The 13850-nt window shown below is 40.8% G+C and overlaps 1 long non-coding RNA gene across 1 annotated transcript in view; it reads left to right on the forward strand.

Moving 5' to 3' along the window:
- Positions 1-2218: 2218 nt before the first annotated feature.
- The window catches only part of LOC119937231, a 55830-nt gene continuing 44198 nt past the window's right edge, over positions 2219-13850 (forward strand). The window contains exon 1 of the long non-coding RNA XR_005453953.1: positions 2219-2272. This is a non-coding gene — a long non-coding RNA (uncharacterized LOC119937231). The remainder of the gene's footprint in view (positions 2273-13850) is intronic.

Genomic DNA, 13850 nt, shown 5'->3' on the forward strand with positions numbered 1-13850 from the left:
TCTGTTTTAAAAATTATTCTTGACATGGCTGCCAGATTTGCACATTGACTTTGCCAAGATAATGTATCTGGTGTGGATGAAAATTTCCAATTTGAAGTGTCAGTTTCTTAGCAACCATGGAGTCTCAAAGAATCTACATTTGGAGAGCTATTAAGATGTGCATCAAAAGACACATATTTTCCTAAAATGAAGGCAATTTGCACCTATCAGTTTTCGGCAATGTCATAAAGTAGAAGTTATCCCCTAGTTCAATTTTTAGGATCCTCATTACTTTTTCCTTCTTTTACCCTATATTTCATCATCACCATCACCTTTCTTCTCCCCTCTTTCAGCCCAAATTGGACTTCTTGCCCTCACACATACGTATCATGTATGTGTAAATATAGAGACATGGACATAAGCTTGTTATGGACAAGGAATGGGTCTATTTATTGTTATATTCTACTCTACCAAGCTCTTAGTACAGTGCTCTGCACATAGTAAGTGCTGAATAAATACGATTGAATGAATGAATAAACTATATATAGTATTTTCTCTCCTCCCTCTAAACTTATCATGTTTTCCCATGTCTCCCTTTCTCTTTGCTGCCATCTTTCGCTCTCTCCATCATGTGTGCCACTAGATCTTTTGTTTTCCTTCTTGTCATTTTGACCCTCTCGTGTCTCTGCCCCAATCCCATTTTAGTTTCCTGAAACTAAATTTCATCTTGCACCAATTCAAACTGTTGTATTTAAGTGTTTACTATGTTGGGTAGACACAAGATGCAGGTCGGCCACAGCCCTGTAGCAAATAAACTCACAGTCTAAGGGGAAGGGAGAATGGGTATTGAATCCCTATCTTACTGATGAGGAAATGAGGCCTAGAGAAGTTAAGTGACTTGCTCAGTGACCCAGAGAAGGTAAATGGAGCCAGGATTACAGCTGAGGTCCTCTGATTTCTAGGCTCCTTCTCTTTCCACTAGACCACACTGCTTTTCTGGATTCTCACACACTCATTCCCTCAAATAAACATACCCTCCCCAATGCATGCATGATACAAACTCTCTCTCTAACTCTCTCTCACTCACTCACTTACAAACACACACACACACACATCCATCACCAATTACACCCAGATGGATAAAATAATAATTGAAGTATTTGTTAAGCACTTACTATATGCCAAGCAGTGTTCTAAACCCTGGGGTAGATACAAGGAAATTCCCACGTGGGGCTCTCCGTCATAACCCCCATTTTACCGATGAGGTAACTGAGGCATAGAGAAGCTAAGTGTCTTGCCCAAGGTCACACAGCAGACAAGTGGTGGAGGTAGGATTAGAACCCATGACAACTGACTCCCAAGCCCATGCTCTTTCCACTAAGCCACGCTGCTTCTAAAAGATAAGCTTGAGGTTGAAGTGAACTAAGGTGATTGAAATATCTATGCTTGGCTCCTGGATAAGTTCATTCCTAAATTCTCCATCACCCAAGGACTATCACTCAGTAATTCTGGAAATGTGGTCCCAGGAGCCGAACGGAGAGACGAGGTGAAATGGACAAGGGTGTTTGTTTTAAGCAATAATCTGGATGATTTAAACAAGCATTTTTTTCCCCAAACTAACAATTTCATCATTCATCTCTCATACTTTGCTTTAGAAAATGTGGATATATAGCAGCATTCCGAGTGGATATTGTAAGAGTGCTTACGTTTCTTGTGTTTCGCAACTAACAGCCTTTGGGAAATGATTGATAAAGCAATTCTGGTCTCTGTTTCAATAACCTTTTTACCAAGTATTCTATTTCTGAATCTTTTGGATTCATCTGTCATTGGTTTCATTGATCAGTAATGAAAATCAATGAGTAGCTATCCAGGAACCAGAAAAACCCTTTCAGGAGAGAATGGAACAAGACTTTACTCTCCCTGTCTTACCTTTTGAAAAATGAATATCGATTTCATCTGCGGGTTCATGGGGTCATTGCTTGAAGTTTCTATTTACTTTGGTTTCCATCATGTCTTGCAAACATTGACGAGAAACCTACATAATCAGGCGACTGTAGAAGGCAAGGCTGAGATGCCAAATCCTGCCTAAGCCTAGTCCTTCTCCATTCCTGTGAAGCTGTCAGGGACTTCGTTCTGTACAGATGTTTAGGAGATTAAGTGAACTTAATACCAGATGCAGACACTAAATAATTAATCATTTATTCATTCTCTCAACAGGTCATCCTTAGAAGACTTACTCCATTAGCTGTCAGAATTCAGTGACGGGGAGGAAGTGCTCACTGGGATAAAATGAGTGAGTATCTCACCATTCATTAGCGTTCAGTTTGGGCCTCCACTCCACCTCAGTAGAGGTCACACCTCTGGCCGAAATGGGTTTGAGAATGTAATTATCAATCCATCAGTGGCATTTATTGAGCATTTACTGTTTGCAGAACACTGCATTAAGCACTTGGGAGAGTACAGTACAACAGAGATGGTAGACACATTCCCTGCCCACAACAAGCTTACCATCTAGAGCTTCTCCAGTAATTCTGCAGTCTTCTCTGAAAACTAAGCAGGGATTGAAAGGAGGCTCTGTTCTTGGCCTGTATCATGACCTCCTTGGAAACTACCTAATTTATGAATAGCAGATTGCTTGTCCTGACAACATTCCCGTCATCCTGTTTGGCAGATGGATGCATTATGAGACGGACATGCAGCGCACAGCCTGACATCATTAAATAGGATCTGCAAGTGCACTTTTACATTCTAAAACTCTTACCCTGTGATACCAGAAAATGTTCGAAATTTATGTTACCAAAAAGATGATGGCCTGGTGCTATTGACAACTACCAAGTTGTTAGGAATAAGAAACAACAACTGCACTTGAGGTTGGTTTCATGCAATATTTCCATCTGGTTATCTTTCTGAGTAATTACCAATTTTCTCCAGGTCAGGAGGGTGAACGTCATTTGTAATTGAACCTATTTTCTGGGTTATCTTAAAGGATTCCATTAGAATTCAGTCATTAAGAGAAGCAATAAAGCTATATTTTTGTCATTTTGTCATCCAGTGAGCCACACAGTCATGGTGAACAGCATCAGAGGTCTATTCAACAAAACATTGAATACGGTTATTTCTCATAATGACTTACATGGAGTTTAATGTAAATCTTTCTCCACAACAAGATCTAATATTATTAGCATTCCAGAGAGAGGTAGGATTCATATCTCTCACTACCATTTGCAGAGTTTAAAAAGTATATTTAGGATGCATTATGGCATTTAGTTGATTCTGGACACAGATTTCAGAAGTTGTCGAAGCCATTTTTTATCGGTGTTGAGGCTTTCTCTCATCCAGCAAGAGGTCAGTGAGGGTTTGTGTCTGCAGATTTAAAATCTAGTCTCTGGGTGAATATGTAGCGGCCATGGAGTTTTCAGCCAAATTGGTTCAGAGGAAGACGTTAGTGGGAGGGCTTTTTGTAACACTCACACTCATCATCAACCAAACTGAGGCTTGTTGTCAATAAGAGGACTTTTCATAGTGGGAGGGAAGGTAGTGAAGAGTGTGGAAAAAAACGTGGTGCATTGGACAGAAGGTGAGAACTGGAAATAGTTGGGAAAATCTTCTCCAACTGATTTCAAGTCTTCCCACCTTATTTCTCCCAACTCCCACATCAGTATTCTCACACCACCTAAGTACTCGAGTACACACAACCCCCTGAAGCACTTACAGATATGTCACAATTATGTCTTACTTTCCTCCTCTCTATAGCACACTAGCACCTATCTCTTTTCCCACCCCTTTCTGCATCAACCTGACTTTCTCCCTTTATTCACCACCCCAAACCCCAGCCCCACCACACTTACATTTGTAAGTACATTTGTAACACAAATAATGACTGAAGCAGTAGTAAACCAGTTGAACTAAATGGAAACACACTGGTCGCATTAATAGAACCCCTCATATCATTTCCTTAGAAGAAACAGTCGGAAGTTGTCAATTTGAAAAACAAAACCCCCCAGAAAACTCAACCCAGTAAATGTTTGCAGAATTGTGATCACTTCAAACAGTTGGGAGGGGCAGTACCATCAGGAAAGCCTCCCATTAGATGGTCAGGTCCTCCTGTATATGGTCAGCTCCTCCTGTAAATGGTCAGCTCCTTATGAGGAGGGATTGTGTCTTCCAATGCTATTATACTGTACTTCCCAAGAGCTTAGAACAGTGCTCTGCGCACAGTAAGTGCTCCATAAATGCCATTGATTGAAAGCAGGTGCCAATACATGGAGTGCCCTATTAATCAAAGTTGCACAAAGAGATCATCCTAGGCTGTCCAGCTGGGTCACTTTGGGGAGTCGGGGAATGCTGGCAAAATGGGGTCTATGAAAGACACAGGAAGAAAGAACCTGCTGCTGAGGTAGGAAGATGGAGGTTTTCTAATGGGGAAGAAAAAACTATAATGTGCTTTGGAACTGCTAGGAGCCACTGAGGACTGAAGGGGAGAAAGGGAATGAGAAAACAGAAAGGTGATGATAAGTGAAAAGGTAGAAAGAAGAACATAATGATGCAAAGCCTTGCATGGAAGGTAGAAACTTTAAAGCAGCGTGGCTCAGTGGAAAGAGCCCGGGCTTGGGAGTCAGAGGTCATGGGTTCTAATCCTGACTCTGCCACTTATCCGCTGTGTGACTTTGGGCAAGTCACTTAACTTTTCTGTGCCTCAGTTACCTCATCTGTAAAATGGGAATTTAGACTGTGAGCCCCACGTGGGACAATCTGATCACCTTGTATCCCCCCAGTGCTTAGAACAGTGCTTTGCAGATAGTAAGTGCTTAACAAATACCATTATTATTATTATTATTATTATTATTAAAGTGACTTTGGTGAGCCAGAATTGGAGAAGATGTGCATGGATTCACCAAGCCGGGAGGAAGATTGTTGAAAACACATTCAGAGAGAAAGCAATTTGTTTTATGCATCTGTGAGGCTATTCTGATCACTAGAAATATGACAACTACAAAGAGAAGAGTATTAGATAACAGCAGCTTCTCAAATGCAGTTGGAATATTCAAATTCATCTTAGGTGCATACAAATCTCTAGTGTATATCATACATTATAAGAGATAAAGTTCTGGACCTTTTGTGTATTAACAGACAGTTCTCTAAGGAAAATATGTAAAATTAGATTGGGAAGAACTTCCCCAAACCTAAGCCTTTTAGAATCCCATCTACCTTTTCAGGAGAGAAATATTCCATTTTTTTGTACAACTACTCATTGGAAATCGATAAAATAGTATCTGCAAAGATTATCATACTTGCGGGGTGGGGAAAGGAAGCATCATAGATAAATGAATAGTACAAGGATAACAAAGTTTCTTAGCTGCTGGCATTTGTAATAAAGATGTCCAGAAAGAGACACATCTCTAAGGCAAACAGAGCCCATTTTTATGTGTACGCAATTACGTAAAAAGAATTTTTTCTACCTCCAATTCCATGTTGATTTCCAGGAAGTTTATCCTGGTCCCTTATTAAATAGTGCCATTATGAATGAAGGCAAGAAAGGAATTTTCCTGCAATTTATGGCAGCAAGGCACGAAGGGAGAAAACCGCCTAATCTGCTCCACTGTAATCCTGCCATTAAAATGCATACATATAATTTTGAGGAATCTATTTTATGAAAGTATGAAGGATTTGAATTCAGTCCATAAGATTCTACTGGATATGCTGCACACATTAACGAGTGCTGGGGGTCTGAATAAATGTAATTTCAGCACTCAGTGGAGTGTGTTGATTGTGTGATAGGAATTTTGTGATGCACCTTGAATCAGCGCTTCAGAGTTCAATATTCCATCTCCAATTGAATGTGTTTCGAGTACATTTTATGTGGCAAGTAGAGGTTCTTGCAAAACATCAGACTGCTGACTCTTCTTGATAGCCTTGGCTCTATTCACAGTAGAGCATTTGGTGTATCAGGACACCAGGCTCTTTCTGGTGAAAATCAGCAATGTTCCTAATCTGATTATCATGCTGCTGGCTGGAATACACCATGCACCTGTTTGATTCAAAGGGAACTGCTGGGCTAAAAGAGGCTAAGTGCTTTAATTTAAACAAAGATGCTCTTACCTGCTATTTCAATCTTACTGCCCACTAGGGTCTTTTAACAGACCATTCCAGAATTACTCTTGTTTCTGTAGAATGACTCCTTCATTCATTTTCTAGGTAGCAGAGCTCAAACCATTGCTTTCTCTTTTAAAGATCTGGAAAAATATGCTCCCAATTCTTCATTAGATACAGATTAAATTCTCCAATATCACTTGTGATTATTGTGTGTTTTGGATTGGACGCTGTTAGGGAATTGAGCTGTGTTTTCAAACTGCATGTCTCAATTTTTCTCCTCTTATGCTCTTTCCTTTTCCCTTTTTATCCCTTCTTCCCTTTCACACTCTATGCTTCATCTTTCTCCTCCCCCATCATCACTCTCCATATTCTCTCTCCCTGTATCAATCTTCTTACCCAGTTATATCAACTGGCTCAATCTCAAGCAAACCAGACTGTTCCAAGACAATGGCCCAGATGGGGATGTTTCTTGTTCTTAAGAATGTAATTCAGACTCCCTCTATAAGAGAAATAAGGAATTCATTTCTTGCGTTGTCGGCACAGATAAAGGTCATTTGAAAATTATCACTGTAAGAATTATTTTGGATTTATGATTTAAAAGTTTGGTTCATTATCCAGACAATTCAGGGTGAAAAGCCTGTGGCTGGAAAAAAAAGTGTATATATTTTTTTCTCTCTTGGGCTTGAGTTGTCCATCTGGGCAGACAATATTGATAGAATTCACTGGATAATTGCTTCCTCCTCACTTGATGATGCTTACGTCAACGTGGCCTATCTGTGTTTGCACAATAAAATGTCCACGGATCAGTGTTTATTCAACTAGAATAAGGTCTTAATACAAACGATTTATTTTTCTATACTCTGTGCTGGGAATACTGGAAGCAAAAAGGCACTTGGGATTGTAGCTCAACAATGTTTGCTTTCTTTCAAAACAGTTTGCCCAGTAAAGTGTCATTGCTATTTGTCAATTCTGGAGTTGACAGACAAATAATGACTGAGTGATGATTTCAGGCTGGAAGCAACTGAGCTAGGCTAAAATACATGTAGATATGTAGAGATATACATCTACTGTACTTTATTGTACTATCTCAAGTGCTTAATACAGTGCTTAATAAATACCATTGATTAATTGAACGTTTAAGACAAAATGTATAGGGCTTGTTTAAAATGTCAACTTCAGTACAGATAGAACTGATTTGTGAAGTTTGTAACGTCATCAGAGGTATTTATAGAGCACCTACTGAGTGCAGGGCAGCTGGGCTAAGCACTTTGAAGTGCTTAGAAACAACATTTCAGAAGTAAGGCACATCTCCTGCCTTCAAAGTGCTTACAATCTACCGTCATTTGAAAAGCTCTGTTTTTCTTGTTGTAAATGGTATTCATTAGACACCAGGTGCTGAACAATGAAGTAAGGTCTGGAGTAGATTGAAGAAAAACAATTAAGACAGAATGGCTATTCTTGAAAGCATTCAGAAAAGGACGTAGAGATCTCTGCTCATAGTAACACCTCATTTATCGTCTCAGGGAATTGTGCACACAAAGCGATGTACAGTGTTTTTATGCTTCGCTTGCACACAATTGCCTGACAGCACTAATGTAGTCAGAGATGAATGAGTCCTAAAATGTACTTCCAGGAAGCGTTTTGAGGAAGGATTCTGGGGAATTCATATGGTGGATCCAGTTGAAATTGATCACGTAGGACATTATAATGGGCAGGAATAGAGGTTGGACTCCATAATGAATGTTGGAAACAGGCATACGTGCCAGTATTACTCGCTACCAGTTACTGGTGATAAATGTTCAGAAGAGATGAGCTATGTCATCTTTATATTTTAATTAAAATATAAATTGTTCATTTCATGCCCCATTTCTGCCATTAAGTACTCACTTGTATAAGATAGAGGCAATGATTTACGAATTCTCTTATTTTTTGACGTTTCTTGCCTATCGATGATACTGGAGAATTCACTTTTTATTTTCTTTGCTCTTACTTTGAGTTTTTTAACCACCCAAGAAGATTGGAGCATATAGGAAGGTGTGCGATACCCATCTTCCCAACAAAATAGTTCAGATAATGTAATCATGGGCACCTGACCTTTTCAATGGATTACTCTGATGGCTGTTCAAAGGCCAGTTCAATGCTTTACTGCATTGCTGCACTTTCGCATGGAAGACTTAGGAACTGACATTTATAAAACTGCTGGGGGAACCGAAGCAAAGTTAGTCCTAATGTCTGGGATGCTACCTGAATTTGACTTTAGCATGATAGTATAAAGTATGGGAGGGCTAGAGTGGAAAATTTCAACTCATTTGAAAGGTGAGTAGCTAAATTGGAAATCTCTAAAAGGAAAGAAATCAGGTCTATAGTCTACGTAGCTTGCGGTATGGACTCATCCTCACGTAAGCGCTTGAGAAATACATTTTTGGTGATGATGGTTAGGTCATCATACGATCTCATTTTAAATACTCCTACTAATTCACTGTAAAGGCTGTTCTCCTTCTCTCCTCCTTAACTGGATACAGGATCGTTGGTCACTAAGTCTAACTATTCTATTTGAAGGAGGCATTTTAAATGATGAGCTCCTAAATATACAGGTGGGTTTAGCGGAAAGAAACAAGAGAAGTGGCATGGCATTGTGGATACAGGATGAGCCTGGGTTCTAATCCCGGCTCCACCACTTGTCTGCCATCTGACCATGGGCAAGTCATTTCACTTCTCTGTGCCTCAGTTACCTCATCTGTAAAATGGGGATTGAGACTGCGGGTCCCTGTGTGGGACAGGGACTATGTCCAACCTGATTAGCTTTGTATCCACCCGAGCGCTTAGTACACTGCCTGTCACATAGTAAGCGCTTAACAAATGCCATCATTATTAATCCATTCCACATCGCTTACAGGTGAAGATGGTCCTTGGCCAAATTGCATTGTTTCGTAGTAGTAGTAGTAATAATGGCATTTATTAAACGTTTACTGTTTGCAAAGTACTGTACTAAGCATTTAGAGAAAGATCCCATAAGTGGAAGTTAGGCATGGTCCCTACTTATCTTTTGGAAAGCCTGTCTTTGTTTTAAGACTGCCTCTTGACCTCCAAACGTTCTGCCTAGTGGGAAAGAGTTCGGGTTGGGTGTCAGGGTTCCTGGGTTCTAATCTTGGATCTGCCAGCTGCCTGCTGTGTGACCTTGGGTAAGTCACTTAACTTCTCTGTGCCTCAGTTTCTTCATCTGTAAAATGGGGGTTCAGTGCCCCCATAGACTGTGAATCCCAGCTGGGACAGGGACTGTGTCTGACTTGATTAACTTATAACTATCCTAGTGCCTGACACATAGTAAGTGTTTAAATGCTAATAATTAAGGAGAGCAATGCAGCTGCCTCTCCACTGCCCACTGATATCTCTCCTACTGTTTGAGATGATATTTCACTGTGTCTTTTAAACCCAGGGGAAGTTAATCAAGCAATAATACCAACTCTTAACTGTGTACATGGCACTGTACTGAGCACTCAGGAGAGATGCTAGAATTAGTAGGCGCAATCCCTGCCCTCAAGGATCTTACGATATTGTGAGGAAGACAGACACTAAAATAAATTTAGAGATAGAAAAACATTACAGCTTAAAGATTCCTACATAAGTTGTGCTGGAGGGAGACATACCTAAATTAGGGGTTGAGGATTTAAGTGCATAAGGGGACTAGTAGCCCAGGAAATAGGGTGCAGAGATGTTCATTCATTCATTCAATCATTTATTGAGCACTGTACTAAGCGCTTGGGAAGTACAAGTCGGCAACATATAGAGACGGCCCCTACCCAACAACGGGCTCACAATCTAGAAGGGGGAGACGGACAACAAAACAAAACATGTAGACAGGTGTCAAAATCGTCAGAACAAATAGAATTAAAGCTATGTGCACATCATTAACAAAATAAATTGAATAGTAAATATGTACAAGTAAAATAAGTAGAGTAATAAGTCTGTACAAATATAAGGTGCTGTGGGGAGGGGAAGGAGGTAGGGCAGGGGGATGGGGAGGAGGAGAGGTAAAAGGGGGCTCAGTCTGGGAAGGCCTCCTGGAGGAGGTGAGCTCTCAGTAGGGCTTTGAAGGGAGGAAGAGAGCTAGCTTGGCGGATGTGTAGAGGGAGGACATTTACAGGCCAGGGGAAGGATGTGGACCGGGGGTATTGTAATAATTACCTCAAGGCTAGTAAACGTCACTGTATTCCAAAACCTCTTTGGTTATCCTGGCTGCTGGCTGGGTGTGGTTCACAGACAATGTTGATGAAACTAGATGTGTTTGCTCTGATACATACAGGTCTCAATTAATCATTTATTGAGCACTTACTGTGTGAAGAGCACTGTACTAAGCACTTGGAAGAGTACAATATAACAGAGTTGGTAGATGTGTTCCCTGCCCAGAAGAAGCTTATGGTCTGGAGAGGAATTTACAGTCTTAGAGAGGTCTCGTAACCTTCGAGATCAGAAACCACCACTGCTTTGTAGAAATTTTGCCACCGCTCTGCTTTAATTTCTAAATTGAAGGGCTCGAGTTTGAGAAAAATGACAGCAACTTTGAATTTAGATATTTGAACATCCAAAGTTTAGTCTCTCGATATTTTTCCTAGACAATAATTAATAGAAAACACATCTAAAATTCACTCAGCATGAGGTTTGTTATTAATGTAACCTGGACCGATTAAATAACACTAGGATTCATAAAGCAATTTCCAGAAGTGAAATATAATCTACATCGAGACATATTCAAATTAAAATTATTTAAATGTAATTTTCCCGTACAAAATCTTTTTAAAAATGCAGATCTTTCATCCATAGTCTTGTGTATTTCTTCATTATTTAAAATGAATTTGTTTGGGAAGAATTAACATCTGAAAAGCTTGGAGTATCATATTTCAACAGTTAAGGAGGCCAAGTCTCTTTTACATTAAATTTACTCATACTGTGGCAATCACGGTTTGAGTGGAATTCATGTTCACATTGTGCTCATTCCTTAATCCCCATTCCATATTACATGGTTAGGATTAAGGAAATGAGGAGGTGAGCCCCAAAGTCTGCTTTCTGTCTCATTCCTGTTTCATTGGTTTTGGATCTTATGGGATGCTGTGCTTCTCGGGGAATTCTGGACTCATTCAGTAGGATCAGATCTAAGACTGCATGGTCACCCCAAATGTGCACCATGGGTAGAATGTTCTCTGGGTGCAGCGATGAGTATGATTTTTAACTCCTTTCTCAAACAACTTCTTCTAGATCTTGCCTGTAATGACCTTGCCACCCACTGCACTGGTAAATCTGATTCCATCAGGTGTGATCTCCCTTAAATCTCCCCTGCATCTTTCTAGTACCGCTCTCCTTCTGTCCCCTCTTTTACTCGCCCATCCTACTCAGCAGTATCTCAAATGGAGATGTCCCACCTCCTCTCAAAATATATTCCCTTCACCTTTGCCTCTGACCCCATCCCTTCACAATTTATTTAAACACTTGCCCCCTTTCCCTTCTTTCCTGCCTGACTTGCTTTCTTCAACTGCTCACTCACCAAAGGCTCCTTCCTCATTGCTTTCAAATACACCCATCAATCAGTGGTTGTTTGTTGAGATCTTAACGGTGTTACAGAGCATCACACCAAACACTAGGGAAAGTACAATGTGATAAAGTCGGTGGACAAGACGACACAAAGCTACATATCCCTATCCTAAAAAATCTCTCCCATTACTCCATGACACCCTCTAGTTATCACCCCTTTTCTCTCCTTCCAGTTCTTTCCAAACTCCTAGAATGAGTTTACACCAACTGTTTTCACTTCCGCAATTCCCTTCTTGACCTCCTCCAAAATGGCTTCCACCTCCTTTACTTCATGGAAAACACACTTTTTAAGGCCACCAATTACCTTTTCTTGCCAAATCCAATGGCCTCCATTCTATCCTAATCCTCAATTTTCCAGCTACCTTTGACACTGCGGACCACCCCTTGCTCCTGGAAATATAACATGTTTTGTTTTGTTGTCTGTCTCCCCCTTCTAGATTTTGAGCCCGTTGCTGGGTAGGGACTGTCTCTATATGTTGCCAACTTGTACTTCCCAAGCACTTAGTACAGTGCTCTGCACACAGTAAGTGCTCAATAAATACGATTGAATGAATGAATAAATGAATTACCTAACCCAGGCTTCACTGACACTGTCCTCTCCTGGGTCTCCTCCTGTCTCTCTGGCTGCTCCTTCTCAGTTTCTTTCAAAGACTCCTCCTCTGCCTCCCACCCCATAAATGTGGGAGTGTCTCAAGGCTCCGTTCTTCTCTTCTCCACATACACCTACTCCTTTGGGCACCTTTGACAACTACCTTTAGGTGGATGATTCCTAAATGAACCTCCAGCTCTATCCTTTCTGCCTCTTTGCAGTCCTGAATTTCCTCCTGCTTTCAGGACATTTCTGTGTGGATGCCCTGCTGATGCATCAAACATGTCCAAAACAGATTTTGTAATCTTTCTACCCAATCCTGTCCTCCTCCTGTCTTTTCCATCACTGTAGGCAATCTCACTATCCTCCCTGTCTCACGAACCTGTACTGTAGGCATTACCCATGATTCATTTCTCTCACTCAACCCACATATTCAGTGTGTCACCAAATCCTCTCAGTTCTATCTTCAGCATCTCTAGAATTGTCCCTTTCCCTGCCATCCAAATGGCTGTCCCACTAGTCCAGCCTCATCTGTTGCATCTGTCTCCTCACTGACATCCCTGTCTCCTCTGTCTCACCTCTCCCGTCCATTCTTCACTTTGCTGTCCAGATCGTTTTTGCTAAAAAAGCGTTTAGTGAACATCTTCCCACTCAAGAACCTCAAATGGTTGTTCATCCATCTCTGCATCAGTCACAAACTCCTTCCTTTGGACTTTAAGGAAATCAATCAACTTTTTCCCTTCCTACCTCAGTTCACTGATTTCCTACTACAATCCAGCCCATAAACTTTGCTCCTCTAATGCCAAACTACTCACTGCACCTCGATCTCATCTATCTTACCACCCACATTTTTCCCAAATCCTCCCTCTGGCCTGAGATTTCCCTGATATTCATAGCAGATAGACCTCCACTCTCCCCACCTTGAAAGCTCTCTTAAAATCACATTTTCTCAAACAGGCCTTCCCTGACTAGGCTGTCATGTCTTCATTCACTCTCCCTTCTACATTCCCTCTGCCCTTGGATCTGTACCCCTTAAGAACTTGATATATTCTGAACCCTAAGCCCCTCAACACTTTCAGAAATAACCCTCTATTCTACTATTCCCTCATCAGTAATTTATTTTAACAGCCATTACCCCTTCTAGAGTATGAGCTCCTGGTGGGCAGGAAGGTGCCTACCGACTCTAGTGCAGTCTTCTGTCCCAAGTGCTTAGCCCAATGCTCGGCTCACAGAAAGTGGTAAATAAACACCCTTGATTGACTGATTATGGTCCTGTATGTTTCTTGACTTCCAAGTACTGAAAAGATTTATGAATATGAACTGTGAACCAACAACATGACAGGAAGCATATGGGGACAGAAGGCATATCTTATCTCATGGACCACTGGTAAGTGCTATCACGGAATTAGACTTATTCTGTCATCCAATTATGTGTCACCAACCAAATATATTATGCCTGTCTACCAGCCTCTTATTTCAGAATGGGAGCTGCTTTTTATCTAAGGAATGAATATTGAATTGGCTGTTTAAGGGAAACGGTTTCATTCATTATTCTCAACCTGCCCAAGGCATGCAGTTTGTTATCAGCATAATATGCCAGTTT

This window comes from Tachyglossus aculeatus, chromosome 14 (genome assembly GCF_015852505.1).
Source record: "Tachyglossus aculeatus isolate mTacAcu1 chromosome 14, mTacAcu1.pri, whole genome shotgun sequence".
NCBI classification, from domain to species: Eukaryota; Metazoa; Chordata; class Mammalia; order Monotremata; family Tachyglossidae; genus Tachyglossus; species Tachyglossus aculeatus.